Here is an 18,815-nt window from a genome sequence, read left to right as displayed (position 1 = left end):
CTCTCTGTGTCTCTGTCATCATCTGTGTTCCATCTCATACCACTGCAGTATTGTCATGACACCCAAAAACCCTGCCTCACACACACACTACAACACACCTCCTCTCCTCACTGCCCCCAACAGCTACACACAATCCCACATCAGCGACACACAGTCCCACACATTACACACACACACTCACCCACACACACGACTGATACGCTCTCTTTCTCCCTGACAATCCAGCAGATGTGTGTGTGTGTGTTGTGTTGTGTGGTGTGTGTGTGTGTGTGTTGTGTGTGTGTGTGTGTGCTGGGGGGAGTAAGACATTAAGACAGCTCTGCATGTAGCACTACAGGTTCATCAATGTGGGTCAGGAAAGACGGAGACTGAGATGTCTCTGCTACTGCACTCACATCCTATCTATGGCTTTCTCTCTCTCTCACACACAAACACACACACACACACACATTATAACAACACGTCTACAGTATAATGTGTGTGGCAAAACACACCCTAATACTGTCTTTTATCAAGAAAAAGAATGCCATGAATAAATCTGGGCTTACCAGAGAAGTAGTGGTGTGAAGTGTTGCTAGACAGTAGCCACAGCCTCTTTGACAGAGAAGAACTGGAGATTTTACAACTCGCTGAAGGCTCCCATCCTCCGTCTTCTGTCTGTGTTTGTTTTAATCTGCTCCGAGTCTTCAGTCAAAGTAGACCGCCTGCACTTTCACTGCTGCTTTCTCTAGTAAGCCAACGCTACAGTCACAGAGACAGAAAAGAAGATAGAGAGAGAGAGAGTAAATGTTTGTCTGCTAGAGTGTGTGTTAATGTTTGTGTGTGTATAGATTCACAATAAAGCACAAGCAACACAGTCTATCTATATGCACTGGGCAACATGCAGTCGCTACGCTACTTTACTACTTCCATGGATGGACGAAGCTAATTAATGAATCGGTACGGCTTGAGGGCTTCAATAGAGAGAGAAAGAACTAGAGAGGCTGGGAGAAGAGAGAGTGGAGGATGTGAGGGGTGAGAGAGATAATTAGAGTGAACGAAGGCAAGAGAGTGGAGAGAGAGAGGAGATGAGAGGAGAAGTGAAGAGTGGAGTGAAAGAGTCGAAGACGAAGGAATAGACCGCGGAGTGAGAGAGAATGCAGGCAGCGGAGTATAGAGGAGAGAATGAGTGAGAGAGAGAGAGAAGAGAGAGAGAGAGAGAGAGAGAGAGAGATGAGAGAGAATGAGAGAGAGAGAGAGAGAGAGAGAGAGAGAGAGTAGAGTGAGTGTGAGAGAGAGAGAGAGAGAGAGAGAGAGAGAGGAGAGAGAGAGAGAGAGGAAGGAGAGGTATGTGTGTCAGCGGTATAGAATAACGGCTGAATGATAGGCTAGTCTACACTCTTAGAGAAAAGGTTCTTCAGCTGTCCACATAGGAGAACCCTTTTTGTTCTAGTACAACCCTTTTGGGTTCCAGAGCCCAACGTGGAAAGGGTTCTACATAGAACCCAAAAGGGTTCTTCTTGGAACCAAAAGTGTTTTTACCAGGAACCAAAAGGGGTGTAGATGTTTGTAGTTGTTTTCTATGATTGTAGGGGCAGGCAGCAAACCTTTAGAAAGCTAAGCCCATGGCTGCGTTGTGTGTGTGTGTGTGTGTGTGTGTGTGTGTGTGTGTGTGTGTGTGTGTGTGGTGTGTGTGTGTGTGTGTGTGGTGTGTGTGGTGTGTGTGTGTGTGTGTGTGTGTGTGTATAAACGCGTGGGGCTCAGGTGAGTGCCTCAGAATGACGGGATTAATGATGCGTCACCAAGTGGAAAAGTGGGGCGTTTCAGACACACACACACACATGCACACACACACCACACACACGCACACACCTGTGCACCAGGCCCTATATGGGTCATGGGCCTCACGTGCCAGGCACCAGCAGCCTCAGGCGGTGTGTTTGTGTGTGTGTGTGTGTGTGTTTCCCCACAAGAATAGTAACTGACAAAAATTGACCAACTGGGGATATTTGTTGGTCACCACGAGGTCAAATGCTGTTTCTAGGTGGTTTAGGGTTAAGGTTAGAATTAGTGTTAGGGTTAGAACTAGGTTAGGGTTAGGTTTAGGGTTAAGTTTATTTTGTTAAGGTTAGGGTGAGAACATGGGTTATTGTGAATAGGATTTGACTTGTGTGTCCCCACAAGGTTACCTGTACAAGACTGTAGGCAGTATGTACTGTACTGTGTATTCATGCATGTTCATTATCACCAGTGTGAGGACCTATAAGGCATCGTCCTGGGGGCTGCTGCTCCAGCCTGGATGTGGAATGACTTGCATCATGCTGCTGGATGTGCCTGTTACTCCACGAACAGTTCTGTACATACTGTACTATTTACCATAATGAACAACTATTGAATATTCCACATAGCTACAGACCAGGGGTATGAAAAGCAAGGCCTTCAGGTCTGTGGTGGGGCTGGTTATCATTTCTCCCTGGTAGTTAATTGATTGGTAATGTCACTGATTGGTCCAAAGAGTCACTCACCCGGTGTCCCCCGGGTCTGAAACAGTCCCTGATTGGAGGGGAAGGATGACAACTTAGGCCTGCATTTCAATAAGCCTGTTGGAGAGGGTGGATAGGATACATGATGTAAACACGCCTTCAATACAATATGTCCAGTGCATAGACCTGGCAAAGGGAGAGAGTTAGTTTCCTTGTGACTGACTGTTAAAAGCATCAAGATTTTGTGTGTGTGTTGTTCCCATGGAAACACAGCATCCCATTCCCATGACAAGGAGTGACATTCAGTGAGGCACGCACACATGTACACACGTACACCCACACGCAGTATGGGGAGAGGGACATTGGCTGGGACTGTACTGCATCAACCCCAGACGATTTTAATGAGGTCTAAAGGAAGAGGTTTCAACAATATACCACCTGGCCAAGAGAGTAACAGTAGTTATTCATATCTTTACTGCAGTCTCTCAAAGGACAAATCATATTCAATACTTTCTCACTACTTTGCAGATATGCGTTTTTCAATCATGTGATGTAAGTTATTATGATGCATCATTTTTTTACCTGTCTGAGAGCCATTATGATAATGTTTGAGCTCAAGCACAGATGCCAAGTCATGCATATTAACATAGTTTTTAATAAGAGTCAAAGTCATGCATATGAACGTAGTTTAATAAGAGTCAAAGTCATGCATATGAACGTAGTTTTAATAAGAGTCAAAGTCATTAATAAGAGTCAAAGTCAAAATCATGCATATTAACATAGTTTTTAATAAGAGTCAAAGTCATGCATATTAACATAGTTTTAATAAGAGTCAAAGCCAAAGGAGTAAAAGTGGGAATACAGGACAAATCAGGGACAGTAGCGACCTCAATAGACAGGTACACTGTGGAGACGAAAGTAGAGCATGAGACAACGACTAACATACACTCTCTTGCCTTGTGCACGCACACGTGGGGGCATGTATGCAGGCACAGGCACACACATGCAATGCGCGTACGTGCGCATGACCGCGCACACACACATTGTTGGAAGGGACATGACTAATACAGTGTTTGGCTCTCAATGTGAAGAACTCCTACGGTTTCCTTTTTATTCAAGAATCAAACTAGGGCGATTCAGGGTACGTGTTATTGTGCCCATGTGTGTGTTTGTGAGAGTCCATTTGATGGATTACAGTCAAGGATATTATGTTTAAATAGCTTGGGAGTTAGTTTGGACATAATTATTCAGATCGGAATATGGAGCAATGAAATATATATATGTAATCTGTAATTTACGGGAACGAGAATATTGCCCACATCTCCAGACGTTAAAATAGTAATGCCACTGTTGCTCTGGGTGCATTTAGCCTATATTCCAATATCACGCTTGTAGAATGAGAACATAGGAGGATACTGGGCTGGATCAGGCTACTACTGCTCCCTTCTAGATGCGCTACTATTCAACTATTTACTCTTTGTTTGTCGATAACTTTTGTGATGTTCACATGGCCCATTCTACATTTCACGTCACACAATAAACTATTGTCAGTTGTGTTACCTGTTGCTCCCTGGCTTCAATGTCTATGTTTGCTCCTGTGGAATGGAAAGTCCACTTCTCACTACCTACAGTTGGTACATACGAACAACACGCAACTATCCCTGTGCTGCTCTCTGAAAAGAGGGTTGGCCACCCAGCACAGCAACAACACGGAACATGAGTCAGGTAACAGTAACAGAACGTTGCTTCTGAGCTCCCGTGAATTTTGGACACGCACCGACTCAGTTTGGGAGGCAGGGAGTGACAAACCTATTTCTCTGAAAGGGATTTTGCTGTACTCCCATGTCTATTTTAAAAACCTTATAGACGTTTTAAGTTTCACGTTTTCGTGTGTCTGCTGCACTGATGTGACGAGTTTGGCGTTTCACAAGCGGATAAAACGCTCAGGTGTTTGTTTTCCATAGGTGGATTTTCTGCCTTTTTAAAAAACCATTCCTAAGTAGAGCAACGACCGGAGGCTTTCCCCTGCGGTATATTTCTTTATTGCAAAACTCTTGTTAAAACACGTCAGTGTTTTTCTTGCTTTCGTTTTTAAATATTTAATTTCTAACCACCGACAACGCCGAGTGGCCACGTTGGAACAAACAGGTAAGTGTCTGCAATAATATTATTAGCCAACACCTTTCGATTTCAAAGTTACTTTGCTTTTGTTTTCTACTGAATTTGACATTTTTCCCGACTGCAGAAAGTTAGTAAACGTCCTTGGGTTGACACCTTTTGAACTCGTGCCAACTCGTGCTACAAATGTGATCCGTGTGCGCGCGCAACGACAGGCCTGGCTGCAAGCTGATGATTTGCAACGTGCATGACCTCTGTAAACCATTAAGCCACAGATTCACCAAATAATTATAGAATCATAGTTACATTTGGTCCCATCTTATTTGTTGATATATTCATTCATCAGCTTAGAAATTAACTTGACAGTGAGTGTGGATAGTCACAAAGAGGCCTCATAAGGGAAGAAAAAAAACATTTGGAAGGAAAGGTTATATAATGTTGCCAAAAGGATGTTGAGCTTTTCCATATCAATTCGAGTTATTTCACAGATCTCCCACATTTCTAGAGGGTACATTCAGAAATCATGATACACTTGAATGGAGTATTTAAATCCAGAGAATATAATGCACCTCAAAGGGACGGGTAAATGTAGCTCATTATAACCTAGTTAATGAATGCGTTCTGGGATGACGGAACAAATTGGGCCAGCTTTCTATCTCGGAGACTAATAGAGCATGGTGATGGTGCCTAGCTGCTGTTGCAGCACCTACACACCACCAATATTGTACCCACAACAACATAGCCGACACGCTAAACTATTACCCATCTAACAGAAGGTCTTGGCTCACACTGATTATGTGTACTGAGTAAACGCAAGGGACTGTTAGATGTAGGAAGTGACTTACATAATATGTGAACACATACAGTATGTTCCTACTAGTGTGCTGAGACACATGGACTGTGTGTAATGTCCTTATCTTCTTGCCCATGTGATGTTCAATGCACAGAGTTGCTCATTCACTCTGCTGCATTGTAAACTGCTGAGGTGACGTCATTATGTAGACCAAGCCTGGTCTCATTCTGAGAGAAGAAGCCAGGGGCTTTAACCTGAGTCATCTAAAACCAACAGCACATAGATCTGCTTAGCTAGCAAACAGTAGACATATGCATGTGGGGGGAGGGACCCCAGGTTACAGGGGAGACTCCCAACAGGTCCCGAGGGACGTACTCTTTAAAGTCTTCCTTCGCTGAACCCCCTAGGCCCTAACTGTGTGCTAGCCCGAGGGTGTTGTGAACATAATTGAACCCCTGACTCATTTTGTTTCTAGGAAGTAGTATGGTGTTCAGTTCACTCTTTAGGTCCCTATAACCAGGGGCATATTCCTTACTGCACATTGTAGCTTTCTGTTTTGCAACAGATAATCGAAAAACAAATGTTTCTTAATGGACAAATTCAGGTAGTTACTCCGTTTCATCCGTTTTTCTTCCGTTTGGTATCTGGTGAACCTGCCTGGTCTCAGAGCATTTTGTATTATTTTGGATGTAAATTCGAAATACTTCATTTATTCAGATGTTTCGTATGGTGTATATGTTTGTGAATGTCATTATTCATATCTTATGGCTCCAGATCATCTATAAGTCTTTGCGAGGTAAAGCCCTGCCTTTTCTCAGCTCACTGGTCACCATAGCAACAGTAGCACGCGCTCCAGCAGGTATATTTCACTGGTCATCCCCAAAGCCAACACTTACTTTGGCCGCCTTTCCTTCCAGTTTTCTGCTGCCAATGACTCACTGAAGCTGGAGTCTTATACCTCCCTCTCCAACTTTAAGCATCAGCTGTCAGAGCAGCTTACCGATCACTGTACCTGTACATAGCCAATCTGTAAATAACACACCCATCCCCATATTGTTACATATCCTCTTGCTCTTTTGCACCCCAGTATCTCTACTTGCACATCATCATCTGCACATCTATCACTCCAGTGTTAATGCTATATTGTAATTATTTCACCTCCATGGCCTATTTATTGCCTTACCTCCCTACTCTTCTACATTTGCACACACTGTACATTGATTTTTCTATTGTGTTATTGATTGTACGTTTGTTGATGTGTAACTCTGTGTTGTTTTTGTCGCACTGCTTTGCTTTATCTTGGCCAGGTTGCAGTTGTAAATTAACTTGTTCTCAACTGGCCTACCTGGTTAAATAAAGGTGAAATTAAATAAAAATAAATCAAATATGTTACGAATTTGCTAAACATATATATTAATAATTCCAATTTGTTGTGGCTAATGTTAGCCACCTGGCTAATGTTAGATAGGTTAGGGTTTAAGGCTAAACACTAGTAAGTAGGTAAAACGTTTCTAAAATGCTAAAGTTGTCTGTGATGAGATTCAAAAACACACACTTTGGGTTGCTAGACGTTCACGTTATAGACCCTCTTTTCATTTTTACCTTGAGTAACCATCTGTCTTATGTAACCATACCAAACGTAACATATCATACTAATTTGAGGTGTCTCAGATTTACATTTACTATGTTGCGTCTAGTCTATGAGACCAGGCTGAGTGAACGTGAACCAGACAGGGTTCAGAGACTTCGAACTGGTCGTTCTGCTTTAAACCATCTGTGTTCGCCTTTTGACTGAAGTCTTTCTCTCTGATGCCTGTGTGTGTGGTTGGTTTGTGTCAAATGTAACTCAGTGCACTATTAGATTAAGTAAGTTATTTACATATTTGTTTTTTATATATTATTAGGCACACCACCACGTTCATGAAATTGGTTTGCTCTTACAACTACAGAGTCATGTGGCCATGGCTCGTTATATAAGCAGGCAGACGGGCATCGAGGCATTCAGTTACTTTCCGAAAACAGGTCATTGATGAGAGGTCGAATGAGAATGGCAAGAATCGCGTAAGCTAACAGACGGGCCACAAACGGGCAAATAACGGAGCAGAACGGCATCTCGGAACTCGTCAGTGCTTGTCACGGATTTGGCTATTGCAGCAGATGACCCACACCGGGTTCCACTCCTATTAGCTAAAAACAGGACAAAACGGCTCCAGTGGGCACACGATCATCAACAATGGACAACTGAGTTGAAAAACAATTCCTGATCTGACGAATCCTGGTTTCTGATGCGTCATGCTGATGGCAGTCAGGATTTGGCATAAGCAGCATGAGTCCATGGCCCCACCCTGACTGGTGTCAGAGGTACAGGTGGTAGCGGTAGTGTAATGGTGCGGGGAAGGTTTTCCTGGCACACATTAGGTCCTTTGATACCAATTGAGTAACATTTCCATGCCTGGAAGAATAGTCTGTTCTGGAGTGGGTCCGACACAGTACTAGATGTGTGTACCTAATAAACTGGCCACTGAGTGTGTGTGTGGGTGTGCATGCAAATTCAACATGTAAAGTGTTGGTCCCATGTTTCATAAGCTGAAATAAAAGTTTCCAGAAATGTTCCATACGCACAAAAATATTATTTCTCACATTTTTTTTTTCTCCATACCTGTTAATGAGCATTTCTTCATTGCTAAGAGAATCCATCCACCTGACAGGTGTGGCATATGAAGAAGCTGATTAAACAGCATGATCATTACACAGGTGCACCTTGTGCTGGGGGACAATAAAAGGCCACTAAATTGTGCAGTTGTCACACAACACAATGCCACAGATGTCCCAAGTTTTGAGGAAGTGTACAATTGTCCTGCTGACTGCAGGAAAGTCCCCCAGAGCTGTTGTCAGACTTTTCTGGCAATTTCTCTACCATAAACTGCCTCCAACGTTGTTTTAGAGAATTTGGCAGTACGTCCAACCAGCCTCACAACTGCAGACCACGTGTATGGCGTCGTGTATGTACCATGTGAATGGCACCTTGTGCTGGGGTGCACCTGTGCCCACACAACGCCATACACGTGGTCTGGGGTTCTGAGGCTGTTTGGACGTACTGCCAAATTCTCTAAAACAACAGAGGCAGTTTATGGTAGATAAATTAACAGAAAATTATCTGACAACCACTCTGGGGGACTTTCCTGCAGTCAGCATGACAATTGTACACTTCCTCAAAACTTGGGACATCTGTGGCATTGTGTTGTGTGACAACTGCACAATTTAGAGTGGCCTTTTATTGTCCCCCAGCACAAAGTGCACCTTTTGCTGACGGCAACGTTGTGAACAGAGTACCCCATGTTGGTGGTGGGGTTATGGTATGGTCAGGCATAAGCTATTTTATCGATGACAATTTGAATGCACTGAGATACCGTGACAAGATTAGAACAATAGAAAGGGGCAAATACTTTTTCACAGCACTGTATGTATGTGTATATACTGTATGTATGTATGTATACTGTATGTATGTATGTATGTATACTGTATGTCTGTATGTACACTGTATGTATGTGTATATATACTGTATGTGTGAAATATATTTGTGTGTGTGAGATTGTTGGGTGTGAGAGGGGTGTAAAAGAAAGATGAAACTGTGAATTAAGCGTAACCACATCAGTTGGATTTTTATCTCTGCTATCCTGCTGAGGAGAGCGAGTGTCACGCTGACAAGACTGAGGGAGATAAAAACAGAGAGATAAATCATGGCGAAGGGAGAGATGGAGTGATGAGATCTCTCTCTCCCCTGGGTGATGGATGACTAGTCTGCTGGAGGGAAATTCCTCAATGCCTCACACTGCCCTGCAGTGACTATGCTACCCCTCTTTCTCTCTGTTTCTCTCTCTAATACAATGTTCCCCTCTATTTAAATGTCTTTCTCTCTTTCTGTTTCTATATATGCCTCTTTCTCTACGTCTTTGTTTCTATTTTACCGTCTTTCTCTCTTCCAATTCATCTATCGTTGTCTGTTTCTCTCTTTCATTCCTTCTCGCCGGTTCAGTTCTGCTCACTTGCACAACATAACAGTTCCTGTACATGACACTGACTAATTATTACCATTAGAAGTACTGTAGCAGAGATCTCATGCTCTCTACACTATAGTACATAACTCCAGTGATCTGTCTCATCAGTCTGTGTGATGTCAGTCTTTCGTACCTGATCTTAGAGGCCCGCAAGGTGTTTGTGGTATGTGTAAGTGGGAATCTTTTTGTTTGTCAGTGTCTTGACTTTGTCCGGGAAGGTAGTGTGACCTGGAGAAGGTACCGTTTACATTTTGTGTCAACTCCACGGTCTAGAATCATCCGACAGTGACCCGAAAAAAAATAACTTGCTCTTTTGAGAAGTTCTCTTTCTCCTATCCCCACAGTACAAACCCCTCCTCCACGCCTGCTGGCAAGGCATCACTACAGACCACATAAAACACCAAGACAATTATGTGACACTTTAAATAATGTATTATTGATGTCGAGGTAATGGTCTGGGGGTGATAGTATAAACAAGGAAATAGGGCCTATTCTGACATGATAAAGTCAGCTGTTTAGCTCTTAGTAATTACCTAGCCCTTCATCATAGCGAGCAACCCATGAAACTGGTGTGTGTGGAAGTGGTAGGGCAAGTCCAAGATACCCGAATTACGCTGACTCAGGTTTTTCACTTTAAAATGTATGCCAAACAAAAACAAACGATTGCAAAGTTAGAGAAATCATATAGCTCTATGCACAAGGACTACTTTTAACAATTTCCACAGAAATAAATACAAAAACACATTCTCTTGAATAGTGCCGAATCAAATTTTGGTAACAGAAGTACGGTTTGTGTGGTACAAACTGTAATTCTGTTACCAAACTTTGCACATTTTATCGTGGAATTGCCCAGTAGTAGTAGTTTTACCTGAGACCCTAGTTAAGGAAGCTATTCCAGGCACCTAATTTATGACAGGGACGAGAGGCTATTTTAAGGTTGTCACAATGTTTATCTAACCTTAACTGTCTTTGCTATCTAACAATGGTAGTAGCCGTTGAGACTGCTTTTTACTGCAGTGTGTGTGTGTGAGAGAGAGAGCAGTGTGCTTACTCATTCTAAGGTAGAGGAGCCTGGTTTGTGAATTAGGTTTTTGATCAATGGGCATTTCAGCTGCCCGCAGGTTGTCATGACGCCAAGAGGTTGCCATGGTGTGAAAGGGCTGACTTGTCCTATGGGTGTGGACTAACCTAAGCCTCCTTTTTGGCTTTGAGTCAGTTTCGTTGGTATGGTCTCATGTCTACAATAGAATCATTCACTACATTGTACAACATTAGCTGATAGTTTGCTCATCGTGATAAGGACTCTTATTTTGGAGTCTCCTTTGAATACTATTTGCATGATCACCTACTGTTTGTTAGATATGTGCTCCCGTGGCCGGGCACGCTTAATCTGTGGTATCTGTTTGCTTCAGGTTGCTTAGGCCACACCCACTACCCCCGGGATGTTTGCTTAGGCCACGCCCACCACCCTGAGGAGTTTGCTTAGGTCAGTTGGGTAACCTACTTGACAGTTCATAACATGGTAACTCAGATTTAAACGGTTCCACTCAGACCAGATCAGGTGGGTGATTTGACAAAAACTGAGGTCAAAGGTCACTCTTAGTTCCTCAGCACTGTGAGCTGGGTCACCAGGGTCAGTAGGTGACAGTGTGGGATACCATGGTATGTCTGCATACCAGAGACATCACTTAGGCAACGTGTACTCCCCTTAGATTCCCAAGGCTTTGTCAACATGCCTAGACTCATGAAGACATGCTAGTGAATCACAACCTGCTGGTGAATCACAGCCCCAGATGGCAAGCATACGTTGGCCGAGAGTCGAAACCCGACGTTGGCCTTTGAAGGGATACCGTGCTCTAAATCCCACTGTTTGCTTGATTTCCTTATATTAATCCAATCACCCATATTTTCTGATTAACAATCCCACAGAAGATGGGTGATGTAGTGTCTCTCATTTCCTCCTCCAATGGGTTGGAATGGGACCGTGTTTGTCCGGTTGGAATGGGACTGTGTTTGTCCGGTTGGAATGGGACCGTGTTTGTCCGGTTGGAATGGGACTGTGTTTGTCCGGTTGGAATGGGACTGTGTTTGTCCGGTTGGAATGGGACTGTGTTTGTCCGGTTGGAATGGGACCGTGTTTGTCCGGTTGGAATGGGACCGTGTTTGTCCGGTTGGAATGGGACTGTGTTTGTCCGGTTGGAATGGGACTGTGTTTGTCCGGTTGGAATGGGACTGTGTTTGTCCGGTTGGAATGGGACTGTGTTTGTCCGGTTGGAATGGGACTGTGTTTGTCCGGTTGGAATGGGACTGTGTTTGTCCGGTTGGAATGGGAGCGTGTTTGTCCGGTTGGAATGGGAGCGTGTTTGTCCGGTTGGAATGGGAGCGTGTTTGTCCGGTTGGAATGGGACCGTGTTTGTCCGGTTGGAATGGGACCGTGTTTGTCCGGTTGGAATGGGACCGTGTTTGTCCGGTTGGAATGGGACCGTGTTTGTCCGGTTGGAATGGGACCGTGTTTGTCCGGTTGGAATGGGAGTGTGACAAACATGGTTGGAATGGGACTGTGTTTGTCCGGTTGGAATGGGACTGGGACAAACATGGTTGGAATGGGACTGTGTTTGTCCCGTTTGGAATGGGACCGTGTTTGTCCCGTTGGAATGGGACCGTGTTTGTCCCGTTGGAATGGGACTGGGACAATGTTTGTCCTGGGTGATAATGAGGAATGTTGACGTTAAACAATACAGCGGTTGTCTGTCTGCCTACAGATGGAGCACATCTATTCTAGGACTTTGTCTCTGTATCAGAAGTAGGGTAAGGAGTCACTGTGACCTGTCTGAAATGGGTCCTTCAGTTTAGATTTGCTTTCTCTGTTAACTTAGCTTAGACACGTTAGCTTAGCTGCTAGGCCCCAAGGCAAACACAGCTCCTGGTCTTCACCCAATAATAACAGTGGAGATGAACTGAGACCAGATTACACCAGTCCTGGATATCTTTCTCCAAACCTGTTTCAGAGTTACACAGCTATGCATACATGCAGACACACACACACACACACACACACACGCTATAATCCTTTACACACACACACACACACACGCTATAATCCTTTAGACACACACACAGAGACAAAACAGGGGAAAGTACTGAAGCAAGCCATTACATGTCACACCTCTCAGAGCTGGGATGAGACTGCTGCTGCTGCTGCACCCAGACAATGTTAGGCGGAGGTGACTCAGTATTCTCATTACAGAACAGCCCAAAATAGTTTGATCAAAAGTAGGTCAAATGACAGAACCATACAATATCATATCCTATTGTCTGTGTGAGCAGCTAGGTTTAGGTGTGTTAGGCTTGTTTGTATTAGGCTTGTTTGTATTTTGCGCGTGTGTGAGAATACACGTGGCCCTGTGTATATTCAACGAGCTGGTTTGACATGTCATTTTGTGCTATAACTAATGGAGTCAGTGATGACAAAGGGGATAATAAGTAAGGATGTCTGTTCTCTGAAACATCTGAACGTCTCTAGCGACAATTGGAAATCGTGTGTGACATGTTTGTGCTGTGAGGCAGCCCGGGGTGTCTTGTCAGAACAGGTGTCTCAACCTGGGCCCCTGTTAGTCTCTTGATCTTATTCTCTCTCGCACTCGATCGCTCTCTCTCTCTCCCTTGCTCACTCTGTTTCTCTCTGACACTTTCGATTAAATTCAAGAAACAAAGTTTATTGATATGGAAAGTGTAGCAACTTACAAAGTCAAACATTTAAAAGAAATAAATAATAATGTACCCAGCAGTTCTGTCTCTCCGACTCCTCCTCTATCTGACTCCTCCCCTTCTCCTGGTTATGTCAATCAACTGGTGCTTCACTGTGTGGTGGGATTTGTGTTACCTGTCAGGTTGTGTTTAAACAGTGGTTCTAGATACGAGACCTACATGCTGACCTTTCACTCCTCTCTCACCTCTATATATACACACACTCCCACATTTCCTGAAGATATAGAGCCTGACATATGAGGGCTTATGAATAACTCAAATAAGCCACACACACACACACAATCACAGACATATCAGTGTTTCAACAGGATGTCGTGTCCTGCTCCGTCTCAGTAGAATGTTTTTGTCCTCTCATCTCTTGTTCTCTCTCTCTCTCTCTCTCTCTCTCATGGCTTAGTCTTAGACAGTCAGCATGGCTTACTCTCCAACTACATAGAACCCTCAGCTCTCTGCCTGATCAATGGCAAAAGTTACACTTTTTTTTGTCTGGTACTTTATCCTTTTAACTCCCCTCAATTCACTGGATGCGTCCCAATGGCACCCTATTCCCTACGTAGTACACTACTTTTGACCCAGACCCATAGACCTCTGGTCAAAAGTAGTGCACTATGTATGCAATGGGTTGCCATTGGGACACAGCCAGTGTAGCTCAGATGGTTCAGCTGGTAATTCCCCTCAGAGAAGTGTTCAGTAGGCCAGGCTTAGAGAGCTGCCTCCAGGGTTGAGGGATCAGGTAGGCAGTGAGCGAAGGGATGGTGTGTGTGTGTGTTGTACCTTAGTTTCCACTGCACCAGTGGAGGATATTGCAGAGAGCGCGGTGGAGGAGGAGAAGCCCGGCCCCTGGACAAACAGAGACATTATTGTGTGTGTGTGTGCGGTACTCAAAGGAGCACCTGACAGAGGGGGCATTGATGCACCCTGGTCTGAGACTCCTTACAGCCCAACACTGTGAAGAGGAGGAAACATCCCACACAAACCTACATGTTATTTGTTATTTGTCATGTACTGTATAATGACATTACTGTGCACTCCAAGCACCATTGCAGATAATGATGCAATACTGAAATAATCGTGTGTGTGTGTATATGAAGTCATTGAATCCACCAGACATTTGTTATGTGGAGTAACTTGATAAATGACTAAGAATAGTGATCTGTAGTTTTCTTTGGTAATCCCTGCCACACTCCCAGTCTGTTCACTGTTGACACTGGGCTGCTATTGCAGCATACACATACATACAAACACCGCTCAATAGGAATGCAGTGTTTTCATTCCCCTGACCCAGCCTGTCACAAAGAAATTATAGTGGGCAGTGTGCTGTTGGATCTGGCCCAAGCAAACACCATAGATTCCTGTCATCACACACACAATATATATATAAAGTGTCAGTCATACGTTTGGACACACCTACTCGTTCAGGGGGTTTTCTTTATTTTGACTGGTTTATACTGGAATAATAGTGAAGACATCAACTATGAAATAACACATGTAGTAACCAAAAAAGTGTTAAACAAATCAAAATATATTTTAGTTTCTTCAAATTAGCCACCCTTTGTCTTGATGACAACTTTGCACACTTCTCTCAACCAGCTTCACCTGGAATGCTTTTCCAACCATCTTGAAGGAGTTCTCACATGCTGAGCACTTGTTGGCTGCTTTTTCTTCACCCTGCAGTCCATCTCATCCCAAACCATCTCAGTTGGTTTGAGGTTGGGTGTTTGTGGAGGTCAGGTCATCTGCTGCAGCACTCCATCACTCTCCTTCTTGGTCAAATTGCCCTTACACAGCCTGGAGGTGTGTTTTTGGGTCATCGTCTTGTTGAAAAACAAATGACAGTCCAACTAAGCGCAAACCAGGTGGGATGGTGTATCTCTGCAGAATGCTGTGGTAGCCATGCTGGTTAAGTGTGCCTTGAATTCTAAATAAATCACTGACAGTGTCACCAGCAAAGCACCATCACACAACCTCCTCCATGCTTCACGTGCAGAGATCACCCGTTCACCTACTCTGCGTCTCACGAAGACACGGTGGTTAGAACCAAAAATCTCAAATTTGGACTCATCAGACCAAAGGACAGATTACCACCGGTCTAATGTCCATTGCCCATGTTTCTTGGCCCAAGCAGGTCTCTTCTTATTGGTGTCCTTTTAGTAGTGGTTTCTTTGCAGCAATTCGACCATGAAGGCCTGATTTACGCCGTCTCTTCTGAACAGTTGATGTTATGCTCTGTCTGTTACTTGAGCTCTGAAGCATTTATTTGGGCTGCAATATCTGAGGCTGGTAACTCCAATGAACTTATCCTCTGCAGCAGAGGTAACTCTGGGTCTTCCACTACTGTGGTGGTCCTCATGAGAGCCAGTTCTGTGTTGACTGACCTTCATGTCTTAAAGTAATGATGGACTCTTGTTTCTTTGCTTATATGAGCTGTTCTTGCCATAATATGGACTTGGTCTTTTACCAAATAAGGCATCTTCTGTATACTACCCCTACCTTGTCACAACACAACTGATTGGATATCTTCTGTATACTACCCCTACCTTGTCACATCACAACTGATTGGATATCTTCTGTATACTACCCCTACCTTGTCACATCACAACTGATTGGCTCAAACTTATTAAGAAGGAAAGAAATTCCACAAAATACAATTTAACATGGCACATCTGTTTAATTGAAATGCTTTCCAGGTGACAACCTCATGACGCTGGTTGAGAGAGTGCCAAGAGTGTGCAAAGCTGTCATTAAGGCAAAGGGTGGCTACTTTAATGTAACTTTTTTTTTGCGTACTACATGATTCCATATGTGTTATGTCATACAATGTAGAAAATAGTCAAATGAAAGAAAAACCCTTGAATGAGTAGGTGTCCAAATTTGACTTGTACTGTATATCAGACACACTCGGTCACGTACACACTCTTCTCATCTCTCTCACACACACTCGCAACACTATGATTGATTTATCTGGCTCCTCCTAGGTTGGTGTCTGTATCTAAACCAGCAGCACAACCATGACAAAGAGGATTTCTCTACCAGACTGACCCTCGGTGAGGAACTGAAAATCTATGGGTGATGAAAAAGCACTTTGCATCAAATCGCCCCCTCAAGCTACAGACTCTATGATTGAGTGTACACACACACACAGAGGAATTGCCTTTGATTATTTTCTCACACACATAAAGAATGAGGACTCTTTCCAGGAACTCTATGTTATGATTGGGGTCTATTTCAATCAACTCCTGACTGGCAGCCAATAACAACAGCAGGGGATGTGTGTGAGATCTGGGTGTTTGTGATTGGATGGCTCGTCGCCGATCGTCTGGAGGACACTTACTGGTGTGTGTTCTTTCCCTCTTCCCAAACACAGAGAGAGAGATGTGATGCCAGTTTCCAATGGCCTTGGACTGTGGCAATGTGTCTGACACTGATAGACAGAGGAAGAAGCCTTGATTCTTTATTTTTATTTGTTGGGCCCATGGTGCTATTTGGCATCCTTTGAAAGGCTGTCTTGTTGTGTTGGATGCTGAATGCTGAAGCCTGTCCACCCCCTCCCCACCCCACAGACACACACACCACCTTATCCCCACAACACATCTCTCTCACATTCACACACCAGACCGGACTTCCTTTCTGTCGACGAGGTGGCCAGTCAAGGCTAGTCGAGCACAGTTGCACTTCCTCCCAGAGGCTAGGGGCGTAGAGCCCAGATAATTCTGATTTGTTGAAGTCCTCTCGGAAAGTAAAATACTACCTCTGGCCGCTCAGACTTAAAATATACTTTATTCACACTCTAGATTGGATTAACTCTGTCTCCATGGCAACATGTGAGCCCTTTTACGATCTCATCTTCACTCCCAAATGACCCAACCTTCAGTGCAATGTGTATTGCTCCAGTACGACCTCCAGTGTAGTGTAAACCATTGTCTTATCCCATGGCATGACGCCTTAGTAGTAGCTTAATAGGTACAGATCAGAACCCTGGGGTACTAGTGGAATAGCCTGGATAGGATACCAGTCTGTTTATGCTTTAGCCACTACTGTACAACTGTTGTCTGCACCCTAAAACCATTATGCATGTAAATGAAGCCATACACGTACATTTACTTAACATTACTGCGCTAATTGAGGTAATGTTGACATGCTCCACTAGCAAGTACTACCTCAACCTGTTCTAATGGACAAAGGGTGTGTGTGTGTGTGTGTGTGTGTGTGTGTGTGTGTGTGTGTGTGTGTGTGTGTGTGTGTGTGTTTCCTGTTTGAACCTCACAGGGTCAGCCTGGTCTCTGTCTCCCTCTAACTCCAAATGTCAGGAGGAAATGGAGCAGAAACAGTCATTGCTTTGAAGTGTGTCGTGCTGCGTCGGTCGCCGACGGCAACACGGGGGTAATTGTGTCAGTGTGCGTGGCTGAACTCTGTTTGATCGCCACGGTGATGTCACCGTATGGACTGATTTAGCCTTTTCCCAACCCGACCCTCATCATTTGATCTGAGACTTGACTAGAAACACCCTCATGTGAGTTTGACACAACCCCCAACACGTCCACCTCAATGTGTACTTGTGCACGACACGTCCACAACCTTCTATTACTGCTGAGTAACCGTGTGTCTGTGAGAGACCGACATGTGGTCACATCAGGTCCCGCGACGTACCCGGGCCTGGAGCTGCGGGCCCCCTATGTAATTTGAATACCACCCCACCGTGCCCAATTATTAATTGTTGACGCGGGTCCATCACGTCTACCATTTGACGAGAAGATCTTTCTTTAACGTAGGCTATATGATAAAAGATCCCACTGATGGTTTCACCAACAAAAATGATTTTTTTTTGCCACTACATACGTCAGCGTGATATTTTAGTCTATTGATGACAATAAATCCAATTAACTTGCTAAATAAATCATATTATTTAATAGTTTCAATGCCATGTTAAGATAATGAAATGCATTCTGGGATTCATTGTGCAAATACTCTCCAAAGCGTTGTTGTTTCTGTCATCGTTGAGCTAACTATCGAGACAACGGCCGTAAAAATTAGTAATGAGAGAAAGTCGAGAATAAAAAATTACGGATTTAAAAAGTGGAGCCCAAAAGGCAAAGGAGGCAAAGGAGGTATCAAAATTAGTTTCATTTTTCAGATGCAGTTCAAGTGCAGCCTTTACTATGTAACGGATGTAGGTTTCTCATCGCCAGCAGCAGCTTTTAGCGGGTCAAGTGAGCCAAGGCCAAGCTGTTCCATCGTGCCAGAAGAAGCAGCTTTGACAGAGAAGGATACAGGTTGTCAGATATCGGAGGATATGACCCTGAGCACAAGCCAGGCCGGACAAGCTATCCCCGGGCGTGGAGGAAGAGGAGCAGGGCGAAGATAGAACCGTGGCGGCTGTGGAAGTGGGACAGATGGCCTTTTTACCTATCCAACTGACGGGACATTATGCAACAAATGTGGATGCAAAAGTTTAATGGCACGTTATTGCATTAGGCTCGTGTAAACCTACTGGCCCATTCCCAAGAGATGACGAAAGCCGGTGTTTTTCCAAGTCATACTACACCACTACAACCAAGGCTGGAATCAAATTACCACTTACATGGCTATGTTATTCGGCCAAGCTAGATTGCGCGTATT

At 44.1% G+C, this 18,815-nt stretch overlaps 1 protein-coding gene across 4 annotated transcripts in view; it reads left to right on the top strand.

The window, feature by feature from the left end:
• The first annotated feature begins 4,135 nt into the window (after positions 1-4,135).
• Positions 4,136-18,815, top strand: part of LOC109876238 (paralemmin-3) — a 39,542-nt gene continuing 24,862 nt past the window's right edge. For 3 of the 4 annotated variants that reach the window (XR_004208460.1, XR_004208459.1, XM_031819004.1), the window contains exon 1: positions 4,175-4,610. The gene's annotated coding sequence lies outside the window, so the exon portion shown is untranslated. Of the gene's footprint in view, positions 4,611-18,815 lie in introns of all 4 variants that reach the window. The other variant, XM_031819003.1, reaches the window with a different exon arrangement.

Source organism: Oncorhynchus kisutch, unplaced genomic scaffold, assembly GCF_002021735.2.
Source record: "Oncorhynchus kisutch isolate 150728-3 unplaced genomic scaffold, Okis_V2 scaffold1769, whole genome shotgun sequence".
NCBI classification, from domain to species: Eukaryota; Metazoa; Chordata; class Actinopteri; order Salmoniformes; family Salmonidae; genus Oncorhynchus; species Oncorhynchus kisutch.
This window is presented reverse-complemented; position numbering and strand designations above follow the sequence as displayed.